The sequence below is a fragment of the Cydia fagiglandana genome, chromosome 16 (assembly GCF_963556715.1).
Source record: "Cydia fagiglandana chromosome 16, ilCydFagi1.1, whole genome shotgun sequence".
NCBI classification, from domain to species: domain Eukaryota; kingdom Metazoa; phylum Arthropoda; class Insecta; order Lepidoptera; family Tortricidae; genus Cydia; species Cydia fagiglandana.
Genome location: NC_085947.1, coordinates 12066027 through 12074362, shown reverse-complemented (window position 1 = coordinate 12074362; position 8336 = coordinate 12066027).

Here is an 8336-nt window from a genome sequence, read left to right as displayed (position 1 = left end):
CGTCAAATCACGGTATCAAGGTCTATCATACAGAAACATTGACATTGCCCCCCGTTCCAGTCCGAGCGGAGCGGAGGAAGTGACCATTTATGACGACTATTTTAAACTGACCGACATGTGTAGGCGGCCCATTAAGGTTAGTAAGCACGGGGCATATGTGTAACTTTTTGACTCAAGAATGTTTTTTTATTAAAAACAGAAATGAGGAATTGGCTCATAAAACGAGCGTTATTGATCTAAACAAGAGAATTGCAATCGCAATCCAGCGCGGGAATGCTGCCTGCGTGTTGGGCGCCCTCCCGAGGGCACCTTTTGATAGGTATTCTTAATTTATAGTTTTAGTTATTTTAATTATAGTTAGTTTTAGTTTTATATTCCTGTTTATGACCTTTAATAATTTATATTAATACTTACCCCCTTATTCATAAACGTCTACTAAAGTTGACAAGCCGATAATAATCGTTTGTAGAGATGCCCCGAATAGTGAATTTGGCCGAATACTGAATATTCTGCCCCTCTCTCGGCCGAATACCGAATATTCGGCGACCGAATATTCGGCATGATATGCGAACATTTTGAGTCACGATTATTATGAAAATTGTTCGCCAACAAAGCACAACGTTTGCTAAGATGTTGAACTGAATTAATTAATGTAGTTAGAGTCAATCAAATCAGACCCATGATAAAAATAAAATATTTTGTAATCAATAAATGCTCAAAAACGTACCATCGTGTCTAACTATACTTTCCAAGAATACATTTCAAATATCAAATATAGGTACCTAGTTTTTGGTTTTTCATTTTAGGTAGGTGCAACAGATATTCGGTATTCGGCCGAATGGTAGGCAACATTCGGCCGAATACCGAATATTACGCTAAGTGGCCGAATAGGCCGAATACCGAATAGTTGCCAAATATTCGTGGCATCTCTAATCGTTTGTCCCTTTCCGACGTATTGATGATATGATGGAAAGGGACAAACGATTATTATCGGCTTGTCAACTTTAGTAAACGTTTATGAATAATTTTTAAGAAAAAAAAACCGACTTCTGTGGGGCCGGTGAAAGATTATGGTAGATGGTACACTATGTAGAAAAGGAGGTAAAACCTCCCACTTTTCTACTAGCATTTCGGTTCTGTAAGGGTCGTAGTTCTAGCCTAACCTAACCCTTGTTGGGTTCTGTGAGGATCGCAGTTCAAACCTAACCTAACCCACTAAACGGCGGGGGTTTAAGCGGGAGGGGCTAGTAAGATTGGTATCATCATACTTTATACCTACATTTTATGGTAGGTAATCATAGTGGTTTATTTAGTTAAGGGTATCATAGTGGTTTTCCGGGTCAAGGTCCGGGTCCGAAACCGAGTCCGAGTTCGGGTCCGAGTCCAGGTCCGAATCCGGGTCCGAGTCCGGGTCCGGCTCCGGGTCCGGGTCCGGGTCCGGGTCAGGGTCCGAACCGGATCCGGGTATGAGTCCGGTTCTCGGTCCGAGTCCGGGTCCCAGTCCAAGTCAAAATCGAAATTCGTAATCACGAAACGTGTACTCTATGCGTCGTTGAAGAGTTCTGTTCTGGTCATCATCAGCAGTTTCACTTCATCAAATGCGACAGTTTTTAATGAAAATGCTTGATTTTATGATGATAATACAAAAATCTCTATACGCATGCCTTTAATATTTGAGGAGTTCTCTAAATTCCCTATGGATCCCATCATGAGAACTGGAGCTTGACAAAAATGTGCCTTAAAAACTAAACTTGCTTAACAAACATAACGAAGAGGAAAATTCGCCAAACGTGAACTATGCGTCGTTGAAGAGTTCTGTTCTGATCATCATCGGCAGTTCCACTTCATCAAATGCGACAGTTTTTAATGAAAATGCTTGATTTTCTGATGTAAATACAAAAATCTCTATACGCATGCCTTTAATATTTGAGGAGTTCCCTCGACTCCTTATGGATCCCATCATCAGAACTGGAGCTTGACAAAAATGTGCTTTAAAAACTTAACTTGCTTAACAAACATAACAAAGAGGAAAAATCGCCAAACCTGAACTATGCGTCGTTGAAGAGTTCCGTTCTGATCATCATCGGCAGTTCCACTTCATCAAATGCGACAATTTTTAATAAAAAAGGCTTGATTTTCTGATGTAAATACAAAAATCTCTATACGCATGCCTTTAATATTTGAGGAGTTCCCTCGACTCCTTATGGATCCCATCATCAGAACTCGAGCTTGACAAAAATGTGGGTTAGAAACTTAACTTGCTTAACAAACATAACCAAGAGGACAAATCGCCAACCATGAACTATGCGTCGTTGAAGAGTTCCGTTCTGATCATCATCGGCAGTTCCACTTCATCAAATGCGACAGTTTTTAATGAAAATGCTTGATTTTCTGATGTAAATACAAAAATCTCTATACGCATGCCTTTAATATTTGAGGAGTTCCCTCGACTCCTCATGGTTCCCATCATCAGAACTCGAGCTTGACAAAAATGTGGGTTAGAAACTTAACTTGCTTAACAAACATAACAAAGAGGAAAAATCGCCAAACCTGAACTATGCGTCGTTGAAGAGTTCTGTTCTGATCATCATCAGCAGTTCCACTTCATCAAATGCGACAGTTTATAATGAAAATGCTAGATTTTCTAATGTAAATACAAAAATCTCTATACGCATGCCTTTAAGATTTGAGGAGTTCTCTCGATTCCTCATGGATCCCATCATCAGAACTCGAGCTTGACAAAAATGTGGCTTAGAAACTGAACTTGCTTAACAAACATAACGAAGAGGACAAATCGCCAACCATGAACTATGCGTCGTTGAAGAGTTCCGTTCTGATCATCATCAGCAGTTCCACTTCATCAAATGTCACTTTTTTGGATGTATATGCTTGATTTGTTGATAAAAACCCAAAAATCACTATATGTATGCCTTTAAGATTTGAGGAGTTCCCTCGATTCCTCATGGATCCCATTATCAGAACTGGGTTTTGATAAAAACGGGACCAATCTGTATGCATATACATTCAATCAAAAAAAGAATTTTCAAAATCGGTCCAGTAATGACGGAGATATGGAGTAACAAACATAAAAAATAAAAAAAATAATAAAAAAAAACATACAACCGAATTGATAACCTCCTCCTTTGGGATTTGGAAGTCGGTTAAAAAGGGGGATAAAATTTAGTTAAAATGTTGGAGTATTGCATAAAAGTTAGTTCCAAATTGAGGAATACTTGCTAGAGTCTGTGCGGAAAGAGAAGAGTCGTGGGATTTGAGGGCGCGCCAGTGCTATTTTATGGTTTTTGCCATGCTGACAACACTGGTCACGTGATTATAGTACGACACTAAAGGTCATGATACTTGAATCCCTTTTGTTCCGGTTTATTACCACGGCTTACTAAACGGAGCCTGGTGGTGGTGTCGGCTCGCCAACTCAATCCCCTGATTTAGCGCAGGCACTAGTTTTCTTTTTAAAACACACTTGTTTTTATGTCTCAGATACTAAAAAGTGACAGTGCGATTGACAAAACTGCTAAAAGTGTTAAAACTAGTTAAGGCACTGGTCCCACCGCGAGCTAGTAAGCTATGAGCTATCGGCTATAAACACGAACAAAAGATAAGCACTCCCGTGTAAATAAAAGAGACACGGCGATATTTATAGTTACTCGCCCAGCGGTGAGCTATAAATATCACCGTGTCTCTTTTATTTACACGGGAGTGCTTATCTTTTGTTCGTGTTTATAGCCGATAGCTCATAGCTTACTAGCTCGCGGTGGAACCAGTGCCTAAGAATCTGCCCAATACAACTGTAATTTTAGTACCAAACAAGATAGAGTCTCATTTATGTACTGCCTAATCTGTGCAGTCCAACAGTTATTAAAACCGGGTAGATCGGGTAGAAATTGGGCAATAGAACTGTAATTTTATCTGGGATATATTTCACCCATTGTAAACTTGACTTGTAATGTATGTGTACATTATTAATAATAAATATGGATATGAATAAAAATAGTGCATAAGGGATCATCCATTAATTACGTCACACGAATTTCTAGGTTTTTTGACCCCTCCCCCCTCCTTGTCACACTTGGTCACATTTTGCAAATCCCTCCCCACCTTGTGTGACGTCACATTTAGGCAATTTTGTTTTCAACGAAATCGGCAATACTAACTCGGCTTTATTTTTTTTATAAAAAAATATTTTTGGTAAAAGAAATATGTATTAGTAATTTTATAACGCAAAACCAATTAGGAACGAAAATTACCTACCTACTTCCAAAACCTCATTACTTAAATGTACTGCGATTAAAAAAATATAAATTAATTTTCGGTTACTGATGAATATTGATGAAGTTAAAGTGACGTCACAATGTTTATGACTCCCCCCCCCCTATGTCACAACATGTCACATTTTCTTGACCCCCTTGCACCCCCTAATCGTGTGACGTAATTAATGGATGGCCCCTAAGTAGATAGGCCTTATTGGGATATGTCCGGTTCTCTCATCTCACGATATTTTACTTCACCGAAAAGTCACTGCTAAATATGAAATATAATTTCGTAACTAACAGAACCTACAAATAAAGAAATATTTTATTAGAAAAAGTTTTATTCTTTGTAATCGAAGTCTGAATTAAAATATTCAATGTCACTTATGTTTGAGCTAGCTTCAGAACAACCAGGGACACTCATAGAACTATCTTCATCTGAACTCGATGTGCTTGAATCCGGCACGCAGATAACGAATTCTTGCGTATCACCTACTTAGCGGTCTTTTATTCGAGATACCGTAGGTACTTTTACACAAACCTGAAAAAAAAATTACATATAAATATGCATAAAATGGCAAGTATCAAGACTATTTGTCAGTTATTTTAAAGACCATGAATGACCTGCATATTTATGAAAATTAATATTTTTTGAATGAATATACTTACCGATTATGTACCGGAGACAAGTTACTTAGGGGGCTTATTAAATAGGTAATTATTTAATATTAAATACAACATCAATACCCGCGAATAGCGGAAACACGTTCCGCGACTTTTTGTAAGTCGATAGTCGGCTTTTAGCCGTTTTCTTCCCGCTGACAAAACCGAACAATGTTAAATATAATTTTCCTTGTGGTTTTATGTACGGTTTTATCGTGTTTTGAAAATATTTTATACATAAAACTTGCGGTTTTTGTTAATAAATATACAATGACAGAAGTTTGTTTACTTTTTACATGACAAGGTGTCAAAGGTTTGATTGCCATATAAAATTTAAAATGTTAGTTCCCGTTTCTGCCACGACTCTTCTCTTTCCGCACAGACTCTAAGCGGGCGGAGTGTTCAACATGATCTTGACGCGATTTAATTGTTAAGACGAAACAGGAGCTGAGTTTTAAATATTTTAGGTACATAAAATACTTATACCCGTCTCGCTAACGGAAGCGGCTCCTAAAACTATAAACTATAGTGCGATAAGGACAAGGCGAAAATTCCTGCGTAAAAATCTCAAAAATCGTGGTTTCGTACTCGACTGTTTCCTCCTCCAAAACTTAACCAATCGTAACCAAATTTGGAAACTTAAATGATTATGAAATTAGCTGTGTCGGACCGTTTTGATTTTTTGGCTAATTGATATCAGTTTTGAATACTACGCCTCTCATTGCGGCATAGTCAATGAGGCCATTTTGGCCATTTTTGAAGGGCTCTAGCGCCTTAAAAAACAAAAATATCAAATAAAGCAAAACGGTCCGACAACGTTCGATATTGACAATATTAATCTGTGTTGAAAAAATAGTCGAGTACGTTTGTATGGAGAAATGACCACTCCTGTTGGCTCTTAAGGGAATAAGAGTGCGTAAAGGTATTTTTGAACAGCTTGCCCGCTTAGCAACTTTTGCTGGCTGTACTGTACGTGGTTAATGGTTGGGGTTTATCCTTTTAAAATAAGAACACAAAAACTTATCTTATTGTGCAAAAGTGCTCTGCGAGAATTTTGAAGAGCATCTTTTAAACGAAATGACTTGATACAATTCATTGTTTTTTTGCTCTAACTCTGATTCATTTGTACGTCAAGTGAGTACTTAATGTTTATTAATTAAACCAGTACAATATCTATGTAGTTTATATAAATACTTTACCAATTATATTAATGTACAGTCATTGTCAATTTTGTAGTCACGGTACATTTACTGCCATCTATCGACACACGATTAAAACTTAAAATAAAATTGAAAATGTATAAAATAATCAAAATATGTTTACGGATAAATGATTCTTAATTTTTATTGTTCCATACTGGCCCATGTTCTTTCACTGATGTGTTAAAATTGTTAAATACCAAACGGTGTCGTTAACGCCATCTAGCCGAGAATAGGCCAAAGGTAATGGCGCCATCTATTCGAGAATGACTTTTCCTTGGCCGTCCGAGGCACGTGTTTTTCTTAGACTTTATTTATCTTATACGGAGTTATATATATATATCTCTGCTAGTACTAACATTCATTAAAGCAATTAATTAAATATTAAGTAGGTAAGGAACTTGTACTTATCACTATCTCTATCACTACACTTTATAAAACAGAGTCCCCCGCCGCGTCTGTCTGTTTGTGTGTATGTAGGTATGTTCGCGATAAACTCAAAAACTACTGAACGTTTTCATCTATCAATAGAGTGATTCTTGAGGGTTTAGGTATATAATTGATTACCTACGGTTTTGTGTAACCGGTGTGGGTCGCTAGTATAATGCTAATTTAGTTATTCCTGTTTGGTATTGTCTACGTGCTGGCTCAAACACGAAAATCAATCGGTTGAATTATGATTCTCAATTGACACGAGTCTCGATTGTAGTTACGCATAATACCGTGTCCTACAGACCAGGACGGGCACAAACATTCATAATCGAAATATTGTCCGACTATCCAATCGACATTTATAGGTACTTACATAAACCAAACTTTTCCATACACTTTTCGTCGGGTAGATGCACAAATCTCTGTTTTGACATTTTGCTGGGACATCAGTCAGCCGCGACCACGACCAGTGAAACCTGTGTCGAAACGTCGGTAAATCAAGGTAATTGAATATAATTCGCGTTAGACCCGTCTATAATGTGAGTTAATATGTATTCAAAACGAGAAAGTTTAAAATATTATACTTACATAAAGTTAAAATGCTGGTTTCAATACTTTAACAATTACCGTGAAACGTAGCTCAATTTCCTGTCAATTCAAAAAGATGCGTTCAACCGTGCGATGCCTGTGCGATCCATTTGAATAAATATGGTCTTCCGCCACAGAACTTTATAGAATTTATACTGAGTAGGTACTTTGAAAAAAGTGATACCGAAAAATTGCATCTCGTACGATTAAAGGATGACTCACGTTAGACCGGGCCGGGGCCCGGTGCGCGGCGCGGGTAGGTACTAACAGCCTGCTTACAGCACCGTCATCACCATTACATGTTTTCTATTGTATTTTATGTGCATTTCAAACACAATCTTGTGTTGTTAATGAATAAATAATTAAATATGATGACGATAATGATGATGATGATTACACGAGCGAGGTGATAAGGGTCAATTTTGATTAGCAATAGGTAGTACAGTCGCCATCAGATATAAGACATCAGAGCGGCTGAGGTGCATAAAAAAAAGTTTATGGCAAAAATTTCATTTTTGGTACAAGCTTTTATCGCTGACTGTACTTTTCTTACGACAGGCAACTAATACTTATCGAGACAATTCTAAAAACCCCTAACACAATTATCTAATTTGCAAGATTTGACAGAACGACAAACATCGGGACAGGTGAACCTAAATAAAAGCTTGTAATACTAGAACACGCACTCTAACGCGCGTTCAGATATTTGTGCGCACCTTGGCCGCTCCGATATACCTATCTGATGGCGTCTGTACAATCACCTGCAATAATATGTTACACAACGAAGACCGCAAAAATATCTGATAAGCTCTTATTTGAAGAGCCATAAGGGTGGAATCACATCTATCAGCATCGAGCCGCATTTTATATTATGAGAAATCGTTCGTTAGTATGAAGATGAAAGCTGAAAGCATGCGTAGGTACGCATCTTCGTACTAATGAGCAATTTCTCATATATAAAATGCGGCTGGATGCTGGTAGATGTGATTCCACCTTTATTAGGGTCACATATTTTTGCGGCCTTCGAAGAGTAACATATTATTGCAGGTGACAGTACATCCGCGCTTTCCGCTTCGTCAGTACCATGCCCTTGGATTGTTTAAACAGGGTGATTAAAAATACGGGCACGTATCGCGGGTTTTTCTCGAGAACCTGTCGCTGTCGTTGACGTGACGAGAACGTGATA